Genomic DNA, 27,511 nt, shown 5'->3' with positions numbered 1-27,511 from the left:
ACTTTTGACAAACTGTGTGGGTGGTAAGTAAAGGATTCAAGATGAAGACACAGGAATATTAGGATATGTATACTCACCTCTCAAAGGAATAAACACATTTTCAAAAGGGATTACAAATTCAAATGGACTTAGAAATAACTTGCAATACAAGTTGTGTTGTATGGTCACACCAGGTGAGGAGAGAACCTGTGCTGGGAAAGTGCTCTCAACCAGCACCACTTTTAAATAAATACAAGAACTGCAAGACTTTTCAGTCATAATCCATATTCTTCAGGCTTTGCACTTGAGTAAATATAATGTGAAAGTTTCTGGAAGAACCTTTCTTTGAAACAGGACTTGTATCATCATGGAAGGCAAACACATGCTATGCCCTGCCAAAGGATGGAAGATACGGATGTTTCTGCATAGAAATCTTTTCTTCATAATTTTCTAATGTATTTTTTAGGATTGTCATTCATTCAAATTGTCAGCTTCCTCCAGCTTCTTCTGTGCCAGTTCTCATCATCTGTTTGAGAAACAGTAGTACAAAATTAGTCATGATGAAAAGGAAAATGTTATAGCTTGAGGTGGTTGCTATGCAAGACCTCTTCCTTTTGCTGCAAAAGAGCCTTGGAAAATGTGATTTCTCTTCATTGCTTTCCCTTGAAAATCACTGGACATGAGAGATATGGTAGTCATCTATCTCAGACCCCTTGCTCATCATGCATTGTAATCAGTACCTCTACTATCAAAATACAACTGTGTCACAAACTGTTATGCTTTTTCCCAAACCAGAAACTATTCAACAGGTTTGGGGCAAAGAACAAGGTTTTGGGGAAGCCTTCACTAAACAATAGGTTTAGAATAATTCTTGGCTAAAACACAGCATTTTGCTTTGAAGTACTTCATAGTGCAGTGAAAACTTTAAGAGATTGCTGTAGGTTCGTACAAGTTGTGGGTTATGCATTTAAAGGCTCTTAATGGCACTGTAAGTGAATCCAAAACCTTTGGTGGGTGACTGCACAACTGAGGGTGATGAAGAATACCATGTCTTTTTGGACCAAATAATGTTCTCATAGGACAGAATCCAATAAAGTGGTGCAGATCTCATGTACAAGCAATATACACAAGTGCTAGGACTGAACAGATGGCTCACAAATGCAGGAGAAGCTGCGGTCAGCAAATTCTCAGTAGTTTGCTTTGAGTATGGTTGCATGACAAAGTCACTGCAAGGCAAGCAGGAGTATGAATTAACAAGTTAAATAACTGCCCATGTGCACACTCACCATCCAATAAAACACTCTCAGAGAACATACGGACAGCTGAAATCTATTTGGAAATGTCTTTATTGGTATATTAAAATGGGAACAGGAATGTTTCCACACAGAGGGACTCAATCATCTACGCTGTAAAATTGCTCGAGTGGTTTCTGACAAGATTTTGGCCCATCTAACCTGCAGTCTCCCAAACAATTCGCAGTCGGCGATCATCCCCATAAATCAGCGGCTGTTGCTGCTCAGTTCTGGAGGTTCAGGGTGTTATAAAGTACAAATCCAAGCTCAGCACTAGAAGGTGCTCCCAAGCAAGTTTCATTTTCATGGCATAGCTTGTGGGTTGAGGGTTTTGGAAGAGATCTCATTGGGTATGTGTTGTTTGAATACACCTTTATTCATTTATTCAGAAGCTGCAAATTGTCCCCATTGATACTATTCAAATTTGCAGTTATTCAACCAACCTGAATCATATTCCTGTTAACATTCACCTTTTTTTTTTTTTTTTTTTTTTTTTTGAGGGACTAAATTTGATGCTAGTGGATCTGCTGGCCTGCTAGCCCCTGTGGACTTATATCGCATCATTTGTGAAAAATCCCTGGCTAACTCCTAGGCAATGCATGTGGAAGAAGTTAAGAATATTCTCAACTACTACAGGAAATCCAAAATATTTGGAAAGATGTAATTCATCTTTTAAAAAGAATGGATGGCGGTGAGAAGAAAGATAGCTCACAGTCTGACTAGAGCGAAGCCTTGTTGTGAATTTGGCCACATTCACCATCTGAAGGCCCTCTGGATTGCTCTGGTTTCCTTCACTGAGCTCAGGCAAACCTTTTCTTTCACTCTTAGTCTGATGGGTGAATAGTTCTGATGGCCACCGCTCTTTTCAGAGAAAAGGAGACAGTGAATGGCAGAGCTTTAGAACTAGAACCTGGTGTTCACTAAAACTCCTTCTGTACCTCCTCATCAATACTGTAAACATTTTTATTTGGTCTAAAAATCACATATTTCCTGATTGCATTATCCCCGGTTCATTGATCCAAGATGCGTCAATTATTTCTTTTAAACACAAATATTTTCAATAGGGATTTCCAGCATACTGTGCAAAAGTTCAACATTTCAATATGCAGCATTTTACAGATAATTCTGGTGTTCTATAACATTTTGATGATCTTTCCCCTGCTTATTTGCTTTGTTGAGAACAAACATGAAAACTCTGGCTCTTTCATAGCATCTGCACCCTCAGAGGACTTCAACTATTTTAAGGAATTAAAAGCTTCCCGTCCTAAACGGCAGTAAAAGTCCACTTTGCCACAGCAGTATCACAGTGATGAATGTTCAAGGGCAAAGCTTTGATTAATGACAGCTGCAGTTTGGATTTCACTGATGGTGATTTTGTACCTCCTTCCAGACAGCTGCACACTTATGGCAAGTATCTAACTAGACATATTTATTATGCCAGTTTAGTTAAATAGTCATATAAATTAAGCATATGGATACTTGCATAATTTGCATATGCAGCACGTGACTGTATTATATGAAGTAGGCTTCCAAGACAAGAATGTCCATAATTCAGCTGAGATATTCCTATTTTGTTAAATCAAAGAGGTCTGTGCTTAGATTTCATAGAAGGGGAATCCCAGTCTGAAAAGGGTCTTAAGAGTGAAGGGGAGGTGTAGTTTTCCTCTATTCAGGAACACAAAATATTGTTAATATGGTTAAAGTTGTCCAGTGTTTTCATGTGTCCTTACAAAATGCTGAATTTAGCAGAATACAGATTTTGGAAAAACAAGAAGTCCAGAGGTTAAAACACATGCTCACACAATTGCTGGGGTCCAGTTCCTCACCTCTCCTTTCTCATTTCAGTGACCAATGGGAATCATCTTTCATTTAAACGTATGTTAAACTTAGCATACATTTTACATTAACTACATTAAATTGCTAACCTTGCATTAGAATATAGCTTAACTCTTCATTGCCTGGCTAGCATAAATCACTTTCGGTCTACCTGACATTTTGGGCCCGCACGGAAAACCGTAAAGCAAGCACACTGCCTTTAAATAAGCTTTTTGTTATTAAATGCTTTTTTTTTTTTTTTTTTTAAATAAGGGACAAGTCACCATTTAAGCTGCCGAAATGGTGCAGGTTTGCAGTTGTAGGTCTTAGACAGGATAATATGTGCAGGAATAGAGCTGCAGCAAGACTCCTAAAAGACTGGCTTCACCTGCAACCTATACTGTAATGCAGTGCAGCTGGTGGTTGTGCAGTGACTGTTAGGAGCTTGAATTTTGCATATGAGCAGAGCTGCAGAGGAATCATCAGTCTGATCCGTAACACAAAGCCTGGCTATTTTACTGTGCGGTGATGATAATTTTAATTTCTGGGGCATGATGTTATGTCTTTCTCCACTTAGTGCCCAAGCATCTTCTGCAAAATACAAGCTCCCCTCTCAATTTCTATTACTTTCCTCTACCCTTCTTTTTAACTATTACCTTTTTAAAGCTATCCATATATAAAATTTTCACTGTTTTACCCATATGACAGACAGACTGTAATGTGTTACGGTTGGTTACACAGCTCCCAGCAGATACCACACAGGCTCTGGGTCTTTGCTGTGCTCGTTCCTTTGGCCGAGCAAGGTTTCCAGCCCTGTTGTGCCACACTTGCCTCCTCCTTGCCCCAGGTGCTTCCCCCAGCACCTACTGCTACTTGCAGTGGAAATCCTGATTTTCCTTGGGGAGATGGCTCAAGAGTCTGCCTCCTGCAAGGGGCCTCCCATTAAATTTTGTGCCATTGTATTCAGCAGTATTGCAACATGGAGAGAGATCCAGGGAGCAATTTATGGCTTCAGAACTAATTTCTCATGTAAATTATTACTGACAAGTAAGGAGCAAAGAGAAAATACTCAAGCATGTGGCTCAAAACCTAATTTTTTTTGTTCAGAGACTGGAGTTGTGGGCTAGTAAAATCCTCCCAGGTGGTGCTAGAGTCTCACACACTGCTGCAGCCAACGAGAAGTTTTCGAGCGAGATGAAGTCCCCTGCTCCCCCATCCTCAGCCGATTCAGATAAAGCTGTGTCATTTCTCCCTTTTTCCTTCATGTAATATTAAATGCATTCTCTTCGCGAGCTAATAACCCCAAATGTGTGATAGTGTCTAAAATGAAAAAAACCCGTGCAGAAATATTTTCTTCCCTATTGTTTATCTTTCTTTCTTTCATCCTCTGTGTACAGTACCCTGTGCTCTTCAGGACAAGTATTTATTGCAGCTGATGCATTGTTAGGGGGGGTTACTTATGAGGAGAAGATTTATAGCATATGAATTTCCTTTTTCTTGCTCGACAAGGTATGGAAACAACGGGTAAGACTTGTCACCAGGTGGCACCATTAACCTAAGTTATATTTCAGCTAGGTGCACGCAATGAAGTTTATGTTCAAAAGGAATTTAGTAGAAAGATTGCTCTTTTCACCTTTCTTCAGATCGCAAGTCACTACACGACACAGAGAATAGATCAAATCCCTCTGTTCAGTGGCACGTTTCAAATTGTTTCAGTGCCTTTGCAGCGTTATAATCTGCTGAAGAACTTTCCACACTTTGTACACGGTGAATAAACTGCATGCCTATGCTTCTCCATAAAACGCCTTCCTGCTTACCTATTTTGCAACATACTGCACATCTGGTGCATAAAAAAGCACCATTTTCCTCAGTCAGCTCTCCTTATCCAGTACACGACTAGGGAATTCGCATATGGGAGCATGTGCCTAAATATTTTTAGTTTGGAGTATATTCTATAAACCCAAACAATAAGAAATTGATTTTCCTTGCTTATTAGCAATAGCACTGTATATCAAGTAGTGTTAGGCATGTCGTGGCACAGGTGCTGGGTCCCACTGCCCCTTGCTATTCAGAAGGGGTGGTGGTGGCTCCTCACTGTGCCAGGACTGCTGCAAGGCTGTATCTGGGCACACGCAGGATGATGTAGCTGTCCTCCGAAGCAAAGAACAAAACTCTTCCAGCAAGAGGCATTTAAACAGCTTGAGTGGAGTAGTTATAGCTTCTTTTGACAGGGCTGGACTCCTCTCTAAATGGTTTGGTGTCTTGTGTCAGCTTGATCCTAAGATGATGAATGTATACTAGTGTCGTGATTTTTTTTCTAAGTGATGCTATTAACCTAATGAGAGGATTCTAGCGTGTCTCTTGGGAAACAGCAAATTCTTGTCCTTCTTTTGATCAGGTATTAAAGGAACACAACCCAGCAGCTTGTTCTTTCCGGCTGTGCTGGAATATTCGGAGTCATTGGTGGTGTTGTTAGCCTTTGGGATTCTGAAGAGCATGGTTGGAGGATGCAGCTTGTAGTTCTCACTTAGCTTATACAAGTAAGCAGGGAAACAGATTTATGCTTTAAAAAAAAATCTTCCATTAACTTTTTATTGTATTGAAACCATCAAATGAGTATTGCTCTGAATCGTAAGGTCAAATTATAACAGTAGGTTAATTATGCTTGAATGTATTCTCTGGTTTCTCAGCAATTTCTGGGGCCTCACTAGGTAAGATTGTATTGTACTAAATTGCAAATGCCGTAATTTAAGTCATACATATTATATGTGCTTTCTTGCCTTTGCTTGCTTCTCTGGTCAGCCGTGAAAGTCACCGATTAAGCAGACTTTGTGTCAGCCTCAAGTCATCGTGTGGGTGGTTGAACACCAGCACCAGCTGCCCAGAGAGGCAGTGGAGCCTTGGTCCTTGGAGACATTGAAAACCTGGCTGGATACAGCCCTGGGCTACTTGCTCTTGTTAACCCTGCTTGAGAGGGCAGGTTGGAGTAGATGGTCTCCTGAGATCCCTCCCAACCTACTCCATGGTTCTGTGATTCTCTCTCAGGAAAAAAGGTCTGGGCAAACTGAAGTTATGAATTTCTCTGAATAAGCCTGTGAAACTCCCAGTGTGGAAACTGCAGCACTGTTCACAGGTAGACTTCTTGCTCATAAAGATAAGGGCAATATTCAGAGTGGTTAGAAAGAACAATTGGTTCCATAGAGATTTGCGTTACCGTGCAATTTTTTACTGACGTTTGGCCATTATAACACAACAGATAATGTAAATGCGTATGTCTTTTCCCTTAACGAAGCAGAAACTGTGCGTTGTTAGATAGCAAACAGAAAGCAGAAAGGTTCAGTGATACATTAGCTTAAAGAAGTGTCATTGAGCATTTGGCAAAAATATTGTCAGTTATAAAAAATCTCATATGTACATACATACATATATATATATATATATATATATATATGTACCTTTCCAAGTTTCAGTGTGGTGACTCAGTGGGCATTTTAAATATCAATAAAGACAGTGTTATTACAGTGATGCTCTAAGGATGAAGGTGAGGCAGGGTTTATAGAAGAGAGCAAGATCAGGCAAGTCTTTTGGGGGGGTCAGGGTGGGTATTGCCTGAAAGACTGCCTCTTTATTCTGGTTATATTGGTTTATGTAAAAAAGGCAATCACAGACTGTGACATTATCAAATACATCTGTGATCCAAAAAGTGCTGTATTGTTCTGCACCATCCGAAGGAATCAGATGGTGTATCAGGTAACAGGAACATTGCTCCTGAGTCATGATATTGTACTTGTCTATGTCTTTTCAGTTTCTCTCACCTATAAATGGAGATATGCACATGGTGGCAAAAGGGAAGTGGATCTGATATGTTGATAAAACTGTTTATGTAGGATTCTTCAGTAGAATCAGGACTAAATTCCTTGTCACTCATAATACCAAAATCCCTTTCTTTTCATTTTTTCCCTGTTTTTTCTTTCATTTTTTTTTATTTCTTTATTTGCCCATCATACCTATGTTTTTTTTTTTTCTTTTTGCATTTAATTTGGCTCATTTTTGTGGTTTTTATTTATTTATTTATTTATTTATTTTATTTCCTGCAGTCATCATCAGGTCATTGATTTTGTACAGTGCATCATCTGGAATTCCAGCGAGTACCATAAGGACCCAAATGTCTTGCATGTGATTCTGCAGGCACCTGCCTGCGCTTATAACTGATCTCGATCCTGACAGGTTTAAAATATTGCTGCTTTCTTCCCTGAAAGCCTTCACCGAAACGGAAAGTCTTGCACAAGCCCTGATATGTTAGCAAAACTGTGGGCAAAGCATATGAAGAAAGCAATTTATCCATCACTGACAGTCCAGCAGTCCACAACAATCTTTCAGTGGCTGGTCAGTCGTGGACTGTGGCAATGGCTGTTTCATACTCATGATTTCAGGTCAAAGCATCTATAGGACCTGTAGACCTCTACGTGCTTTTCGCAAGTGTGCCTGCACAAACGTAGAGAGCCTGTAAATAGTTCATATTTCCGCTTCTGTTAGGGGTTTACATCTGTTAATACTCTAAAATGTAGCAGATCAGAAAGCCGATTGGTCAAACTGAATCGGAATAGATCTTATTTAAACTAAAACTACATAGGGGGATTTCAGGAATCCTTGTTAGATCCAGATGACATTTTTCAAGAGTGATTTCTCTTTTCTTTTTTTTTTCTCTTTAAATATATCAAAAATAACCAAAATTATTTATAAATACAATTCATATTTGGCAAGAATTTCTGGCTGAAAATGAAGGAAACATCACACACACACAAAAAAAGGATGTTTTCTAAATCTAGCATTTGTCTTTCCTGTAGAATGTAGCTATATATATTTTCAAAAATTATACCCCCAGCCCCCAAATGAAAGAAATTTCAATTCTGAATGCAGAAGTATTTTTCCATTTTTAGACCAGATGAAGCAGTGAATTAAGCACAAAACAAATTTTTGCTTATTTTCCTAAGAAAAAAGAGCTTGTGAATCCGTATTGGCAGGGTATGTGCTGACCTATTTCCCTTCTCTTTCCCATGCCATTCATTGCTTTTGATATGACAGATCCATTTTAAACCATTTTGGACTAAAAAAAATAGCATTCTAAGTCTCTTGCAAGGTGTTGCTATTGACCTGATTTTACAGATAGTCATAGAGTCACGGAAAGGTTTGGGTTGGAAGGGACCTTGAAGATCATCCAGTTCCACCCCCCTGCCATGGGCAGGGACACCTCCCACCAGACCAGGTTGGCCAAAGCCCCATTCAGCCTGGCCTTGAACGCCTCCAGGGATGGGGCACCCACAGCTTCTCTGGGTGGCCTGTGCCAGTGCCTCACCACCCTCTGAGTGAAGAATTTCCTCCTTATGTCTAATCTAAATCTCCCCTCTTTTAGTTTAAACCCACTACCCCTTGTCCTACCACTGAACCCCCTGACAATGAGTAATGAGTCCCTCCCCAGCTTTTCTGTAGGCCCCTTTAGGTGCTGGCAGGCCGCTGTGAGGTCTGCCCAGAGCCTTCTCTTCTCCAGGCTGAACAACCCAAACTCCCTCGATCTGTCTTCACAGGAGAGATACTTCAGCCCTCTGATCATCCTCGTGGCCCTCCTCTGGACTTAGTCTAACAGATCTAACAGATCCACATCTTTTTTTTTTTTTTTTTTTTTTTTTTTCTGCTGGGGGTCCCAGACCTGGGCACAGGAGGTTGGTCCTTACGAGAGCAGAGGAGAGGGGGACAATCCCCTCCCTTGCCCTGCTGGCCACCCTGTTTTTGATGGAGCCCAGGATACAGCTGGCTTTCTGGGCTGCAAGCGCACATTACTGGCTCATGTTGAGCTTCTCATCCACCAGCACCCCCAGGTCCTGCTCCTCAGGGCTGCTCTCCACCCTCTCATTGCCCAGCCTGTATTCATATTAGACAAAGACCTGACGTTCAGGCAAAGCAGATGCCAGATTTGTTCAGGTGTTCACACATCTGCACCCATACCTAGGTCATCCCACAAAATGTTTAAAAAGCTTCTCACCACTTCTACATGTGTTTTGGAGTCTGACCTGAAAGGGCTGGACCCAAGGTTGTTAATGAAATGCAAACAAACAAGACACTGGATTATGCTTCCTCTGAAATTCCCTAACCAGCTCTGTGGTTACTGGACCTGCTCCCTGCCACACTGGTGGAAAATGGGAGAACCACTGGGCCTTTCTGATTCATAGTGTCTGTTTTTTTCTCCTCTCCATCATACATCCTCCCAGGGTCATTCCCTAGCCAGATATTTTGTCCATCCATTGGGTAACATTAACTTTCCCAACCCAGTATTTCAGTCCTGCTTCTGGCAAATCCCTCAAAAAAGATTTGTTTCCTGCTTCCCAAGACTGTGTCGACATGCCAACCAGGGGAGCTTTTTATGTGCACTTTGATTTCTTCTTGTATACTAGAGAGCAGCATGTTAGAGGGTTGTTGTAGTGCTGAAGGAAAGGGGACCCAGCAAAGATTTCTTTTTCCAATTCCCGTGGAAAAATATAAAAGCATTTTATACATCACTGAGCTAAGCAGTAGCTGACAAATAGTTTCCTGTTTGAGGGAACGGGGATATATGTACCCACTTGCTTTCAGTGTGTGTTAGTGACCAAGCTGCCAAGGGAACAGCATGGGTTTTCCATTCTGCCTCGGTTCTGAAATGGCAGTTTCAAATCATCACCTTTACATTAGGTTAATTAACTCAACTTCACTGATTTCAGTCCACTACTCCACATTTTTCCAAGCAAGATAAAATGTGAAAGTGTCTTACTTGTGCTTGTTTTGTTAAATTTTCACTGGCATCTCTGTGATTCTAGGGCCCTTGTATCATCAGCTTGCTCTGATTCTTAATCTATTAAGAGCCTAAATCAAATTAGAGAAGGATACTGATCACCCAAATGCCTGTGACAGCATTTTTCCATGGCTATAGCTACAGGAGCTTACAGTGTAACATAAGGAGTGACAGACAGTCCAGCAGAGGCAAGCTCCTAAGATGTACAAGAAGGTGGGCATAGTGGTATTTGGCCACATTTTCACAAAATCCAAGTAAAACTGTGCTTATAAATATCCCAAACAACCGTATCATCCTCAAGGAAATTAATCATTGTTTTTAAGTGTTGGGAAATGAAATTCCAAGTCATCTACAATTGTACGCCACTGTTTTCAGTGTGGTTCTGGAGCACTGACCATGCACTGAGACAAAAGGGACAATGCAAAGGCCGTCTCTGTTGTGCTGGTGGGGTTCCCTGTAACACAGCTACATCCTGGCCTTCCTGTGCCAGCAGGCATTATTTTGACCAAGATGAATGCTCTGCCATCCTTAAGCTATCACCTTGTGAGACGGAATAGCCAGCTCATTGTGTTTGTAAAAGTCAGCTTCTTTACAGCTAAAGGTTGTTTGCTTACCTCTCTGTCAGGATGATCACTTCCACCTGGTCTCTGCTCTGTTTGATTTGTTTTACTTGTAGCCCTACTATGAATTAAAACTTCCCTGGCTTTAGCTCTGAATCACTTGAATACACAGACCTTTCTGGGCGAAGTTCACAGGGAGGGCCAATGCTATAATTGAAAAGAAATGAAATGGGCACAGGTTGCTGTCTCTGTCTCTGCATGGGCACAGGCATTGTGCTGGTGAGGGCGGCAGAGGTGCTGTGTGGTAGGAACCAGGGGAAGGTAAGCGTTTCTAATGGAATAAGTTCCTCTCCGTGCTGGATCTGATAGTGTAATTGTAATTGTAATGCTGTGCCATGCAGGTAGCAAGTGAATGATTCTCTAGAAACCTGGTGACAATGACCCGCTCTGTACAGCGACGGATGTTTTCTGTGCATTGTATTTATGTGATTACTTTCTTTCTCCGACGTCTCTTCCCCCAGTACATCTGTACTGAAGACATTTTATGTGGCCAATTTGGTCAACACGGAGCTATGAAATGACGAGGGGAAAATTTTTCTGTGTGGTTAATTGGTGCTAACATTCAAATGTCATACTCAAGGGAAACATGTCACTTAAGCATCTGTTTTTAAAAAAACCTGTTTTTAGCTGAAACACTCGTGATTCTTCATGGAGAAACCTAGAGGATGAACATAAATAACAGAATAGAAAAATTCTAGTAAATGAGAGGCAGTATTGCTCTTCTTTTCATTTCTGCTGTCTACTTCTGGAAGTTGACTGAATTAGGATTTAAGTAAGCCTAAAAGACAGGAGATCAGAAAGAAAATAAAAGACTTCTAAAATCCACTCTTTAATAATAATACCCTGAAAGGGAAATCCTGCCAATAGTTGCATCTGTGCTTTTTGCAAGATGGTGATTAAAAAAAAAAAAAAAAAAGCAAAAGAAATCTCTTCATTTTCAAGCTAGCTTCACAAAGAAAGCAACCAGACATGGAACCATCTCCCACCCTTCACTGCCAGTGGCTGCTGCATGTGATGTCCTTGGATGCCCCAAAGATTAGGCAGTCTGATCCACCTGGCCCATGTAACAGGGATCAAAGACGTTTCTCCATCTACAAACTTAAGCTCCTGGTAAGTGCATCCTTTTACTAAGTCGCACAATATTTTCATAATAAACAGTAGTAGAGCTTTTTTTGGTAATTACACTGAAGCACAAAGTTGTTTGCATCTGCCAGTCATTATGAATTTGGTAAACAGAGGAAAGGCTGTAGCACAACATAAGAAAGATGCATTCATGAAGACTATGTTTCATGAAGTGGAGAAGTTGATATTCCTTTCTTTTCCCTTGCAGCTCTCTGAAAATGAAGAAGACAAATTGAAAGTTATGCTCTGCACAAATTAATAGGGACCTCTGGCTCTTGAGGGGGCAAAATTGTGGACCAGTCCTCTCATGTGGCAATGCATTAAGAGCAACAAAAAAGGTATCTTTTTAAAATTACTTCATGTTCTCAGTGTGAACAGACAGAATATGTGCCAGTAGGAACTTTACATCCAGCTTTTATTTTAACAAATTAGAACACTGTTAAAACAAACCAGCAAACAGACAAAAAGTACAAGAAGCAAAAAACAGGTTTAATTTCTGAGTTGATGGTCTCAGTTTTTTCTCCAATCTAGAATTTTCTTCTTCAGTATTTTTATTTATTTACTCAAATGATAGTCTTTGTATGGCAAGCACATTTTGCTTCCCTCTTGAGGGAAAAGCACCTCTATCCCCAATTACTAAATCTCAGTTACAGTTCATTTACAGCAGAAAGTCAGAAATTAGATGAAGTTTCAGCATCTCAGTGGTCATTTAGTCAGGTCCAGAATGGGCAGGGAATAAGGTCACGTTTTGACAGCTGGAAAGGCATCTAATTGTCAGCCACAGCATGTGAAAGATCAGCTCAAAAACCTGAAGCCAACCAAGTATTTTGCACTTGAGTGGTGTGAAATTTGTGTTCATGTTTTGGTCTGGTTCCACAGACATTAAATAAGAGTCTACATTTGTGGTGGCACGTAGTCAAAATCACTTGGCCAGCTGGATACCACATGCCTTTCTTGAATTCAGAGTATTATTACATTGGATCATTAAACTTCTAATTTAACACTCATTATACCTGAAGAAAGCATTTGGCTTTCTTGGTGCTATGTCTTTTTCTATTTTTCTTAATGCAAGCTTAATAGCTGCCAAGTCTTATCTTCCCCTTCAGAAGAAACAGCTACTTTTTCTCAAATGGAAAACATCTATTCTTGAGAAATCAGTAATTCTGTCATCCTAAACATTGTTATCAGCACTGAAAGTTAAATTTCATTGCATTTGGATTCTGAGTTTCTCAAGGTGTTTGACACCAAAATGTTTTCTCTAGAGATGGTAGAACAGTCGTCACTGGGCTTTTCTTGCTGAACTCTCACAAGATTTCTATTCTTATGGCCAAGAAACATTCTTTATGGTCCATGAGATGTCTGTGCTGACACTTATGTGCAGGCTCTTAGCAGGGTACAGCAACTGTTTTGTAAGTTGTTCTACATCCTTCCTGAAGTGTAAGGCTCCATTTTTTGGACGTATCTTTGTGTAGGCACATTTATATCTTTACTAGTGTCCCAGCTCAAATTGGGTTGATGTAAGTGGGCTTGAAGCATGCACACTTTGGATAGCTCTCCATACTCTTGCTTACCACTAGATGTGGTATTTTGTCATTGTAAAGGGATTTTATTACTCTCTGCAGAGGAATTAGCCTTTGCAAGAAAAGGGTCAAATTCTCAGTAATGAAAAAGATGCTTCAATGTAGTGAGAAGAGTGACCTTCGGAAGAGCTTTCCTGTTTACCATGTCATTTTAAGATACTTGATTCTATCCTCCAACACTTAAAATGTCCCAGTGCATCAGGTTACATCCCTGGGATAAGAATGCCCTCAGATAAAGTGAAAATAAAACTGGTTACTTAAGACAAAATAAATATTTCTAAATAAAAATAAATATTTCTACAAACATAAATGAAGAAATAAAATACAGGCTTAACTTTTCTTACACCAAGATTAAATCAGAAAGGTTACTTTCTCCCTTTATCTTGCAGACTTTCTCTAAGTGATTTTTTGATGCACACCTTCTAAGGAATTATTTTATCTGTGCAGGTCTTGCATTTCAGGTTACATACATTAAAGAGAGCCTACTCCTGGAAGAACACATCAGCTTAATGGAGTTGATCTTCAGCAAGCCCCTCAAAGGATCTGAGTGGGTTTAATCTTCAACCTCAAAATATGTGCTTCTTTCCCCTTCATACTTATTCAATATATTTTCAGTTATTTAGCTAAAATAAGGTGTCTTAATATGTTAGACCAAGTATAACCTCCCGCAGTGCACTGGCTATTCAATAGCTCTTATTTAATGAAGATCACCTTGTCTCTGATTCAGCATCTCTATCCATGGAAATTTATATATTTTTTATTTGATTATGTTGTATTTTATAGCTGTGCATTATGATTAAAAATATGCTTAGTATAAACATCTAAATTGCACAGAGGTATGTAGGTCACTGAGACCAGCTGGGATAGTGATTAACCAGTTTAGAAGGAATCATTGATTTGGGATGATGAAGCCTTACTGTCTTCTTCTATAAAGCAATAACAGGCAGGAATAGCACTGGGAGAGGTTCATGGCAAAATGCTGCTGTCAGAGTCTTGGTGAAGGATACCAGGAAATTAGAGGAAAAAGGGGAGAGGAAGAACTTGGAAAACAAGGCATGGCAAAGAGGTAAAGGAGATGATCTGAAGAAACTGAATTCCAAATAAGCTCACTGAGGAGAAGAAACTATGGTCATCACCTCCTCCCCTCCCCCCCCCCCCAAAAAAAAAAAAAAAAGGAGAAAAAGTGAAAGAGAAAAGTGATAAGATTAATACCTTGAAGAGAAAGGTCAAAGCAAAGAAAAGGAAATGCATGAGTGAAAGGAGGGCATAAATTGAGGTGCATTGTTCATAGCTTCTCAATTCAGATGATTTATCTTTTTCAGGTTTTTCTGATTTTTATCTGAAAGGAAACAGAATTTAGCAAAGTAAACACTGAGAGTGAAGAAAGACTCCATGTGTGCATGTGTATATACACCTGCATATGTATATATTTATACATATATGTGTGTGTAAATGGTCTAACTACCTTTGGATGGAGGTAATAATGACAGATAGCAAAGGAGAAGAGGTTTGTCCTGCCACAGTGACTTTTACTGGTGACAGAGATGGATTTTTAAGTCATAATGTCAAGGTAAGCTTTGTTGTTCCAAAATTTGGAGGTCTGCAGTGACCTCCTCTGAGCTAGTTCAGTTTTCTACGGATACTTTTGTCATAAGTGGAAAGAAATAACCTCTTTAAAGTTGTGAATTATCCAATCTCCTCCATCCTCTCAGGCTGAGATGAATCTTATCACAGAAGAGTCTATTTCTCTCCATTGGGTAAAAATCTTACCCAGAGCACTAACTCAAGTATAGACTGCTACACTGTAGAAGTCTTTCCTCAGGGTGACATGAGTCTTATTTGAAAGATGTACCATTAATACAAATTCAATTTAATCAGTGGCACAAGAATGTGCAGCTTTTTCATTACAATTGCTCTATGTTGAGAGTGTTAAAAGGAAATATTGTCTTCCTCTCCCATGAGACATTCTTCTCGACTTCCCTCCTGCCTTTCTTTTAGCATGGAAGACCCATTAGGGATTCCCAGCTCAATTCAAAGGACAGCTAGTACAGGAAAACTACTGTAGACACCTAGAATAGTATTATATGATTCCCTTGGTGGTTAATAGCATTCCAGGAGGTATTAGATATGACCATCTGCCTGATTGCAGCTGCTTCCAAAACCAGCGAGGCAAAAACCCCTTGATTTTGAGGGACTTCTTGCTCAGGAAAAAAAAGAAAAAAGGAAAAAAAAAAAAAAAGAAGAGTTATTATAATGGCTAAAGTTATCTTGTGAACCTCCATAGCTTGATATGTTTGACTGATAATCTGCCATAGATCTTGCCAGAAACTGGCTAAGCTTCAGAAGTAGTTAGCTTCCCAAAAGAGTCTGAATGTGAACTGTCTCCTGGGGAAAAACATCTGACCTCCTGAGGTCTTTGGGGCCTCTGATGTAGCTTGTACTCTGATGGGGCTGCTGTCTAGGAGCTTTGAATAAACCATGAAGGTCTGTGACAAAATTAAAAATAAAAAGGTGAGGGGGTACAGATTACTCCCCCAAGCAGTAGGATAGGCAAGGGTGTGAACAAGACTATGCATTATACCTTTTTGTAATTTCTGCTACAAATCTTTACATCCAACCCGTCAGAGACAAATGTGTTAATTGGGCACAAGACCAAGTGAAAGCCAAAGCTCTGCAGTTTCTTGTGATGAGTTTGGCGTGTAAATCTTGCTGCTTTCCACTTTTCCTTGGTTGTAATGCATCAGTTAAGAGCAGTTACTTTTTTGTGGTGGGTAAAATGCACTTGGGAGTTATGCTGGATTTTCCCAGTGTAAAAAAGGTTGTTTGCAACTGCAGGAAGAAGTTGATTGTTGCTCCCTCTCAAGACTTCTTGAAGTCAGTGTTATTATTTGTCATCATCCATACTGAGTAGCTGGAACATTCACAGTCATGAGAATGAATGAAGCTGTCCCCCCCTCCTTCGTTAACATTAATTAATACCATATAGAATTGGATAACTGAAGTAAGTTTGCAGATTCTTCCTTACGCCTGTCCCTATTTGTCATATTGGATTCTGCCACAAACCTTCCGACCAGCAAATCATCGAAACACATCCCTCAGTTTCCATAGTTGTGAAATAAAGACCGTGCCACCTGCCTACCGCAGGCAGTGTTTGAGGGATGACCACTTACTTGTCCCCTAACGACATTTTGGGTATATTTTTGGAGCTGTAAGAAGGTTACTTTTTGGAGAAGCCCCTGTTTGAATAAGGTCAGTGAATGCCTATGTTGCAGGAACTTTTTGGGCATGGAAAAGTTATTGTAAAAGTTGAGTGCTGAATTAGAAAATGCCATTTTGTGAACATCGAATGACTTCAGAATTGTATCTCAGCCTGAAGTGATAAAAAAACATGAGCATTCAAAAGAGTCTAATTTCAGAGGTGCTAATATGAAATTTTTCATATTCATGAGGTCAAAAAAATGTTTTGTGTAAGAATTGTGAAAACGTTCTATTTTATTTGAGATGTTTTCTGTAAAAGTATGGAAAAGATCAAACACATTTGTAGCATTCGGTACTTCATTCAGGGCAGATAGGGGAAGAGAAAGCAGACAGGAGTCTTGACAAGTTTGTGTGTGTTGAAATATAACTGAAAATAAAGCAGAAAACCAGAGAATTTGAAAAATTGGCAAACAAAACCTAAAGGATAGTTCTGTTTTGAATCATGTGGCAAAATTTCAATGACTTTTTCAGTAAAATAGGCATATTTTCACTCTTTTTATTTGAATTTCACCTTTTTTATCAATCCTATTAAAAACTGCACTTCCTCTCAGTTTTCAAGCTAGCTGTTAGCATTGATAGCCCTCCCCCCCTTTTATTTTTTTATTTGATTATAAATTTAATCTGATTATAAATTTTCTCTGCTGTCAGTCACAGTGTAAGTGTTTGGGTTCACAGAGAGTGTGCCATGTATGGAAGCACAATACCTGAGGAATTCCTCAGTATTACGTTTGAACCAGTCAGTCCTTCTTGGGCTGACTGCCCCCATCCCAGATCCTTCCCTTTCTCTTATGCTTTTGTGACTATGTCTATATTGATAGTTGGATTTGACCATGACCTCCCACTAACCTTACATCTTGTATCTCTGCTGGCTTCCCATGGACAAGACCTTGTTCAACCCTCCTTGAGATATATGACCTGCTTACAAGCAGAAAAACCAACCAGTTGCAGTCCCCCAGCTTTCTGCAAGGCCACCCCTCAACTTTGGTTAAGCATAACCTTGACGCTTTTGGGTGGGATCTACTTGATATAGGTTGGATGGCTCATCGGGATCAGTACTGGTGAGAGTAATCTCAGTGTCAGCTCTGCAGGTCAATCTAAATATAGCTCTGAGGTATCATCTCTGCCTTTCATGTTGAGGCTATGGATCTATTTTTTTTTTTTTGGTGCCAGCATCTTTAAGCTGACATTTTTACTCTCCGATTGTAGCTAGAAATAGGGCAGCAAATTCTCTGCTCCTTTTACAGCAATACAAATGTAAAGCAACCCCATTGACTACAGAATTTCTCATCACAGATAACATTGCCAGCTGCATTTGTATCAGTTCGTAGTGATGTGACCCATTCCTCTGGTATGCACTACACTCTTCTCAGCAAATATTCAGCATCTTGCAGGATCAGAGCTTTTGTAACTTCTTTTTCTTTTGTGTCTGTGTATGTGGCTGAATGCTCCAAATGGATGAGATCTTGACTTTTTTGGTCATTTAGAGGACATTGAAAATCTGAAAATACTTTAATTATCTTATTAAAGATAATTAAACACTTTCTTATTCTAGAAATTAAACTCACATATACATTCCCCACAGAAATAGGCAAAGCTCTTTCCAAGCCACTTACCATATTTTTGTTCTGCTATTGAATTTTGCTTTCTATGATTGCTTTTTCTTCTCTTTGCCCATCCCCTATCTTTAGCGAGCCTTGCACTTACAATTCTGAATGTAACCGTCTGTACATTATAAGTCAAAGTGGTACAAGTAGCAAAGTGGCTATGCTCTCACTCTTCAAATATCCTTCAGTAATATATTGTGCTTGTGTTCTCCTTGTGCTGTTCTTTGCAAACCAAAACAAATACAGTGGAGCTTGTGCCAGCATCCTCCTTGAGAGATCTTGAAACTCAGGGATAAAATTTGTATGTGGGAAGATTTAATTTACCTCTTTAGTTTATTCTAAAAGCAATTGAAGACACTGTTAATCACTATTTAAAATGTCAGCATTTCCCATAACTACCATGCAATAGTAACTTGAATTGCCATAGTTTTCTTCTGTATTCAGCATTTAAAGTATGTTTGTTGAATAAAGACGCTACTATTTGGCATATGTTGACTTTTGAATACTTCCTACCTTATCTGTCCTGTGACATATCTGGTAATCACTGCCTACTAGTGCCTGATTTCAGATTGCATTAGACAGATTTGCCTTTTGTACCACATTGTGGGGAATGTTTTTCACATCACACCCTTGTCAGAGCATATGGCTTTGTCCCTGAACCTGTTAAAATCCAGATGCTATGTTGAGTCAACAGCTTTCAAAGTTGCAATCAGGTTAACCACACACAAGTAAGTTCAGTGGTGAAGATTTCTATCAGTGTCATTTACATCTGGGATGATTTACTCTTCCTGATTCAGTCTTTCATGAATGCTAATGATTCTCTAGCTAGTAGCAAAGATGTTGCTAGTAGTAGGTGCATCCCATTGCTTCCTGAAGCTTTCTGTAATCATACATGTTATTTCGAGATCTCCTCAAAGGCCCTGGCTTTACATCAGATTTATGTGCCCCAGCACGTTCAACACCCCTAGAAAAAGCGCAGCAGGCAAAGATGGTTGCACTACAGGGAAGACTGCTTATGAAACCCTGCTTTGGAATGAGCTAGCCACAAAGCTGAGGCTTAATCAAGTTCAGAAGCTGGCAAAAGACCTCTAGCTTGCCCTTCTAGAAGACCACAGAAAGCAGAGGATAAAATTCCCAGATTAAATATTCTGGAAGAGCTTCAGTAACTTGGGTGAGGCACAGAGCTGAATCCTACGACATCTCATCTGAAAAGCCTCACCTCTGATTGCAAAGTGCAATTGCAAAGCTGCCCTCAAGCAGCTGTTTGCTACTAAATCAGCTAAAAAAGCATCTCACCACTCCTGGAGCATCTGGAAGCAGTGGTGGTGTGACAGCTCTTCCTAGTTCAGACTGGATTCCAGAAAGGATCCCTAGACAGGGCAGAGCATCTACAAAGCGGGTCAGTTATTAGCTAGCCTACCTGATACTTCATTCACATATGAGGAACAATCTAGAGTCAGTTCTGCACATTTGCTGATACTTTCCTCTTCCATTTTTTGTTATGATGAAGAACTTTGGCATGAAATAGGAGTTTTAGGCCAGATGCACAAAAATACGTAGGTCCCTTGGTGCCACTGATTCCAGCTTAACTCAAATGGATTTGTGGACCAAAGTCTTGACTTCTTATATATTTATAGCTTCCAGATGTCTTTGCCTTATAAGAAATCATGGAGTCATATACGTTTTGTAACAGCAACCTCATGGGGCCTCGGTGCAGACTGACAAAGGTGTTTAAGCGCTTGTATCTGCAGGAGAGCACCTACTAGGATCCATAAAATATCCTTGCACACATTGACTTTGGCGGAAGTTGAATTCTTGAAGTTTACATATGCTTTGGTAAATCCCACTAGCCGTATCACTTGCATATTTATGTGCCTTTGAAAATCTGGCCCAAGGATTTCTGGTGCGGCAGGGGTCATAAATCTCTTCATACAGAGACTTCCACACATGTTTCTATAATAGTTAATAGCACTGAGTCCACTTTGTTCCAAGCAGCTATCAGACCCAGTTCTGCCTTGTGACTTGGGTCATCGTTTACATCAGTACAAAACAGGCCAACTTTGTGTTCATTCATAGCAATGATTTGGATGTTTCAAGACACTAACAAAGAAAATAAGCTCTAAATTCAGTTTAATCAGCCAGTTAAGACACATTTTTGGCCGCTTTATGTTTTTGGAAGTGCAAAAAAGCTGAAGCATTATCTGCTCTAATTATATGGGTTCAAAGTAGATGAAAATGCTACTTCTGGGGCAAGTAGATCAGGATTTTGATTTAACAGTGTTTGCCACTGCCCAGGTACTGTGACACTGGATAATCAGTCAGAGGTCTGGGTGGGGAACAGATAGTGAGGACATGGTAATTCTCTTTGATTAAAAATGGTGCCACTGGTCAAAAGAACTTCCTAAGCAATGTAAACAGTTCTTTAACGCCTTCTAATGCAGTTGGAACAACATTGCTAGGGAAACATATCCATGGTTTCATTTGTCATACCCTTTTCCTACATTTCCTGTCTGTGGACGATCAGTTTCCTGAAGGAGACGTTCAGCCACGCTCTGTTTAATCTTTTTCTCTGTAACTGCTGTGCTATTAGCAACTACAGCAAACATTTCCTCTCCTGGATTTTCACTGTTATCAAATCCCTACAGAATTATAATTTTGTATGCATTAAATAATTTCAATGAATGTATAGAATAGAATATTTCTGTTGGAAGGGACCCTCAAAGATCATCAAGTCCAACTGCCTGACCCCTTCAGGGCTAACCAAAAGCTAAGGCACGTTCCTGAGGGCACTGTCCAAATGCGTCCTGAACACTGACAGGCACGGGACACCAACCACCTCTCTAGGCAGCCTGTCCCAGCGTCTGACCACCCTCATGGCACAGGAATTTTCCCTCATGCCCAGGCTGACCCTCCCCTGGCACAGCTCCATGCTGTCCCCACGTGTCCAGCCATTGGTCCCAGGGAGCAGAGAGCGGCACCTCCCTCGGCGCTTCCCTCCTCTGGGGCTGGAGAGAAGTTGTTTTTGCAGTATTACATATTATTCTGTAAAGTCTCATTTCCATATATTCACTGTGTACTGCTTTATGGGTGTGATATGAGTCTTTGAGTATTGTTTCCCATTTTGGCTTTTCTCCAGCTGACCAAGTTTCGTTCTAAGTTTTGAAGTCGTGTGGATTTTGTCCTGTCCACAACTCAGTAGCCAATATAAATGTTCCCATTGTCATGGGCTCTGCATGGCACCGCACTTTCAGAGTTATTATTTCACCTAATAATGAGTCAGAGGACTTGTGTGCGCGCATGTGTGTTCTGTGTTTCTGTGCCACCCAATGACCTTGTTGTATTGCTAGATAATCTTGGGGTTAAAATAAAGTGACTAACGGTAGGCTTTATTTTTTCCAGATTTTTTTTTTTTTAATGAAAATAAACTTGGTTAAAGGTTCTCTCTTAAAAGAGGCAGCTTCTACAATCAGATGCTCAAGCAGAACACTCAATAAGCCTAAACAGAGTTGTGTGCATGTATTTGGGAGCAGAAGATGGCCCATTTTCTCCTTTTGTTCTCACTCACTGTCTGGCAGCCCCTCTTCATTTGATGACTTCTAAAAATTTAATTAAGGTACAGGTGACTTGTCTTTCCGAATGTCTGTGAAATAATGTTATGTCCCTAGGAACATCTGAGTTCATCCATCTAGCTGCACTATTTTTATATTCCTTTATGTAGAGCTTCTCAATCTTGTGCTAGATCATCCAGTAACTTTTTGGTCAAAATCTAGGGGTATATTTTATATACTTGTTGCAAGTCTTTCCAATTATTCTATACATTTTCTCTGCTGAAATGTCAAGTTTAAAATAAGCCCACACTGCTTTCCTTTCCTTCTCTCTGCCTGGGAAATTTGGCTCAGAAAAGCAGCAGCCGCCGATAGCTTCAGCTGGAGGTGAAGTGCCAAGAACTTGCAAAGTCTGCTCTTGGCATGGCCAGGTGCTCACGGTGTGCAGTCCTGAGCAGGGCCCCTCTTCTCCACGCCGGACTTTGAAGGAGCCTCAGGCTGGACTGGAAATTTGCAGATATGGTTTTGTGTCCTTTTACTTAACTGCATCCACGTCTCAAAGCCTGTAGTGAATATGGGCTTGACTGGCAGCAGTTATCAAAGAGCCGAAAACCTCTCATTTGTGTCTCCACCTACAAAGCTGCACCTGCAAAGGCATCCATACAGCATTTTATGCTGCTTTCACATGAAAGAAACAAAACCACTTATAAAACTAAGCTTTAAAAGATGTTTCTCTTGTGTAAATTGGGGGTACAGAGAAACATCTATTTAATAGAGATATTGTGAAGATTAAGTATTTAAATATTTAAGGATCTTTGAAAGCTTCTGTAATTACGTTCAGTGAGTGCAGCTTAAATATTTCTCCTAATACAAATAGGAAGCAGAAACTCAGAGTAGTTTTTTTTACCTCCTTACAAAGACACCTTCACTGCTCCCACTGTACTTTAGAGATATGCATTGCTAGCCTTTCCCAGGAAGAATCCATTTTCCTTCTTTTCCTTATGACCCATGTAGGATAATTTATGATAAATATCTCTCTTATCTCCTGTTTATTAGAGTTACCAATTTGGCAACAATTAATCTTTAAGATATTTTATTTTAGCGAACAACATATTGCTGTACATAAAATCACACTCCAGCTCTGTGCTATTCCTTGCTCTTGCTCCTTGGTTAAGCTAAATTGTTTACTTGAACTTTCTAGAGTGATGTTTATCAATACACCCACAGGTCAGATGGTTTTGATGTGCTCTCTGGAGGTATATTTGCAATTGCAGTGTTTTCACAAGCCAGAAATATCAAGCCTTGCATTTTATACTTTTCTCTCTCACTCTTGCAACATTTAATCTTTCCTTTCTTCCTGTCTCAAAGCAAACTGAAAACACACACTTTTTGCCTTGGTCCCTCAGACTGGTGTATTAATGTGAGCCCTGTAGTATCCCTTTTTCTTGTTGCTACTAAACAGATTGCATCTACAGTTCAGTGCGAACATTTCAGCTATGAGATTATCTTGTAACTGTTTGCACCACATATCTAAGCATAACTCTTTCCTCTCAGTGTTTCTCGTCAGACAGGCAGTGCACACATAAAGCCTCGTGGTTATTTCTTCCCTGTAGTGCAATCTGCTTTTTCTTTCCTTTTATGTTTCCTGATAGAAATTGCACACTACGCTCTTTCTTTTGGTCTTTGGTTTAAAATCCACCTTCTAGGTGTTTGTCTTCCACATTGGTTCAATAAAAGCTGCTAACTCTGCGTCTTCTTCCCCTCTCCCTCCATATGAAATCAGTAAATTCATTTTTTTTTTCAGGAATTCAGATGCAACTTTCTAAAATGAAGTGGTATGTCTCACCTTCATTACATCCTATTCACTTTTTAGAAAGGACAACATGCAATTTTTTTAATCTTCATATGAACAGAGCAGACTCTTCCAGGAAACATTGTTCTTTTTGCTTTCTTTTTGCTTTCTTTTTGTCACTTATTGTTTACTTACTGGTCTGACATCTTGCTACAGTTCTTGAACACTGACTAGAACAGCAATAGGATTTACAAGTCTGCCAAATGTAAGTCTTTCTACTGCACTGAAGAGAAAAGAAAAGGTAATATATACCTTCAGGGATGTTCTGCAAAACTTCCATAGGCACCTTTGAAATGGTCATGATCTCATGACCACTAATCAAAGACACTGCCATATGATGACTTTCCAGTGACTGACTTGTAATTTTTACTTGCTTGATGTCCACGTCATAGAATCAAAACTGTCAATAATTGGGACCTCCATTGGAAAATGCAGGCAGAGAAACCAAAGTCAAAATTGTCTGATAAATTGATCACCATCATTTTCTCTTAATCAGCACTAATGGACATCAGTAAGGCAGAATATGGAAACTTAATTCACTTACTGTGGCAAAACAAGGTTAATAGTAGAAAACACCCTGTATTCTTGGAATACTGAAAAAGTACATTTGTATCACGGGGTGAGAACAGTGAGGTAGTGGGACAGACAGAGATGGGAGCAAATAAGATGGATGGAGTCTTTTAGGCGTCTTGCTATCAAAGGAAGGAGCAGTGGAAAAGCGTTCCTAAAAAATCCAACCATTTCTGTTACTTACCAGTGCCTGATTTTAGGTGGAGCTTTTGCTCAGGGAAGACTTGCTATTCAGTATAAAGTGATAGGAGAACATTTTGCTTTGTCTCACTGGTTTGATTAGCGTTTAAACATTGAATTCAATATTTAGCAGAGTGATAAAATACTAGTGGGAAAAAAAGACACAGTCTTATAATTGTTATTTTTTTCTCCCCTGTAATGCACTGTGGCATTAATTTGGCACTTATATTTTAAAACTTTCTGATGCTGTATTAGGTTATTGGGCTGGAGTCTGTCAACATAGTATCCAAGCATGCTCAAGGCTAATTAATTTTCCAGTAACAAAGTGTTGATGATGTTATTGTTAAACTCCTTTTGATGCTAATCTGGCCAAGAATTCTTCCCAAATTCACAAGAACAGCAGAGGTCTTTGGCTGTTCTTACGGTATTGTGGGAGGCTCAGCTTGGAAAAGTTGGTCTGGAGGAAGCCTGTTGTGTTTGTTGGATGTTTCACTGTAGTTATTGAAAGGAAAGGTTTTCAGAGAGGTTGGTTTGACAGTTTTTACAAAAGATAGTCATGCTGGTGTCACCCAATCTTCTCCTTGCTAAGATTTATCTAGTTCTTAAAGCAGGCATTGAGTTTGCAAGTTGAGGTAGCTACAGCCATGTGGAACAATATTGCATGGGAGCTTTCATTCATCTGTGGTCAAATTCCCTCATTTTTGGAGTTATGCAGCCTGCTTAAACTCTTGGAAGCTCAGAGAAACAGTTCATGTTCCCTCCTCCATCAGTAGCGTTGCCTTATTTAAAGCAGAAGCAGCTCTTTTCCATGGCATGCATGCATGACATCCAGATACCTCTATCCCATGATGTGTAAAGGCAAACTCTGGTTTAGGAGGCAGATGGATATCCTTCTCCACCATTACAGGGGAACAGGTAAAATGAAAAAAAAACAATGGCCCTGCTGCAGTCCTCTTCTTATCTTGTCTTGCAGGAGTTTCCCAACACACAGACCCATTCCTGAGGTTGCATGCGTTAGCGCGGGAATGGGCAGAGAAGAAGAGATTAAGCAGAAAAATGTATATTGCCTTCCAAATGATTACTGAGGTCTAAGAATGAGAGAGAAGGTTCTGCTTCTCATTAGAGCTGTTATAACATGGCTGAAGTCTTCCTTTAATGACTTATGAGCATTACTCACCTATATAAATACAAAAGCATATAGCCAGTATGGAGAGATGGACAACTGGTTCAGTAGTCCTTAAAGTCATCTTTGAAGCAAACTTGGACTTTTATCCTGTCAGTTTTCAGAGAGAACTGTTACGTTACCATTTCTCATTCCCATTCTCCTGCATTGCGCTGCTATAGTTTTGTCCCAAACTGGAAGGTGTCACAATATCCCACAAATATATGTATTTTAACAGATTCTGTCTTCCCAAGTTCATGTAGAGGAAAACTTCACCTACTGTGACTTCTTGGGAAGACGTGATGACTAAATCTGGCTGTGGTGTTTCCATCACAGCTCAAAGAAAGTAGCAGAGGAAGTTTCATCAGGAAGAAAATATTATTTGCACAAGTAAAGGCAACTATTTAAAGAGGATATGCTCCTGGGACTCTTAACACTCTTAAACCCTGTTGGAGCTAGTAGGATGTTAGGGATTCACCATACATTGGGCAAGAGGATTTCAGCACCTTGTGAGGAGGTGTAGTTGCTACTAGTAAGGGCAGACTATGCTTCATTTTGTCAGGTCTCTATTTAGCATCTTTTATATGTTGAATTCCTAAAGAATGACTTTTATTTACTTAAGAGAATAAAATGTTATAGCTAATTTTGAATGCACTTACCATAGTCATTCTTTGACACATTCTCTCTCCTCTGGTATTTTTCACAGTTCAGCTTCAGTCATCCGCCTGAACCATAGGACTGATTTTGACCACTCCAGTTTGCTGCATCACTTGTACCATGACACTTTTCAACATCCACGAGAACTCAGTACTTCTGCTATGAAGAATATGGACATAAAGACCAGCCGTCATATTTGTGTCCCTGAATAATTCCACTTGAGGAAAACGCTATGTACTACTGAATACTGTCCTGGAACATAATTCAGAAGCATCAGCAGCAGAAAAAAAAACATCCTAAAGTGGGGGAAAGACATACTTCTCAAACATTATTCATTTAAATCATGGAGCTATATAGAAACTGCTACAGATATGATGTAGCTGACATGTGACAGAGTACCAAGTGGACATTCTTCAAGAAGTCAGCTCCATCTACCCTAAAATCATCACTATTCTCTTACTAGGCCTTATTTTTAGGAAATTGCTTAACATGTGCATGAGTTTTCCCAGTCCTAAATTCTTTTAAGCTGCATATTTCTTCTGGAGACAGTGCATTCCATGAGCTGCTCTGCAGGCATTAAAAACAACATTCCTCACTTTCAGGGGACTGGTATGGTGGCATGCAGGAATCTAACATTTCATGCAATTTATGATTTTCAGCTTTATTGAAGAAATAATTCTGTTTGTATGTAGGTATACAAACTTTCAATCTTGAATGTATAGTATTGCAAGTCATAGTCATTTTATCTATCAGCTATTGTATTAAATGAAGAAATGTTATATATTGTTAATATCCTGATCTCCAAAAGGTTGTGAAAAGTACGTTTTTTCTGAGTTAAAATGTACTTGAAAATTGTTGAACGTTTATTATTAAAATGTATTTTTTAAAAAAGCAGAAGAGTATCAATTATGTGGAAAAATTCTTTTCTTACAAACACCAGAGAGGAACCTGCCATGGTGTTTCTCTTGAAAGAAGAATACATTTAATCACAAGTCTGAGGAAGTGACTTGCACTGTAGATGGATGGATGCTTTGAGCCTGTTTCCACACATCTAACTTCTTCCAAGCTGAAAGTCCGATCTGAAATGTGGGGGATTCTGTATATTACTATTACACACATGCCTGCATGCTCACACCAGCAGGAAAACTGGTCTGCTGTTATCTTTGTGGTCATGGCCTAACTCTGAAACTTTCATCCTTGTTGTTCCTGGCGTTGCAGTGGCTGGAACAGGTGCCTGTAAGTCCTTGCTTCAGTTCTCAGCTCCCCTGCTGACTTATTTTGAGACCTCAGCAAAGCAGAAAACTGCTGTGTGCTATTTTCCAGTCTGCCATAGGAGGTGTATAGCATCTATCTGATTAGCACACTGTGGGATTTCATCCAGTAATGTTTGCACACTACTTGAGATTTTTCTGCTGAAGATAATTGTACTGTTTTTCCAGTTCCCAATTCACC

The 27,511-nt window shown here is 39.7% G+C and overlaps 1 protein-coding gene and 1 long non-coding RNA gene across 2 annotated transcripts in view; both read left to right on the top strand.

Annotated features, from left to right (window-relative positions):
* DLG2 (discs large MAGUK scaffold protein 2) overlaps positions 1–27,511 on the top strand; it is a 1,015,643-nt gene that overhangs the window by 34,370 nt on the left and 953,762 nt on the right.
* On the top strand, positions 9,668–26,945 carry LOC121063696. Its single transcript, XR_005816145.1, has 4 exons — positions 9,668–10,790; positions 11,472–11,639; positions 11,860–11,989; positions 26,109–26,945. It is a non-coding gene; the product is annotated as an uncharacterized LOC121063696 (long non-coding RNA).

This window comes from Cygnus olor, chromosome 1 (genome assembly GCF_009769625.2).
Source record: "Cygnus olor isolate bCygOlo1 chromosome 1, bCygOlo1.pri.v2, whole genome shotgun sequence".
Lineage (NCBI taxonomy): Eukaryota > Metazoa > Chordata > Aves > Anseriformes > Anatidae > Cygnus > Cygnus olor.
The sequence above is the reverse complement of the archived record's forward strand: the minus strand, read 5'-3'. Positions and strand labels throughout refer to the sequence as shown.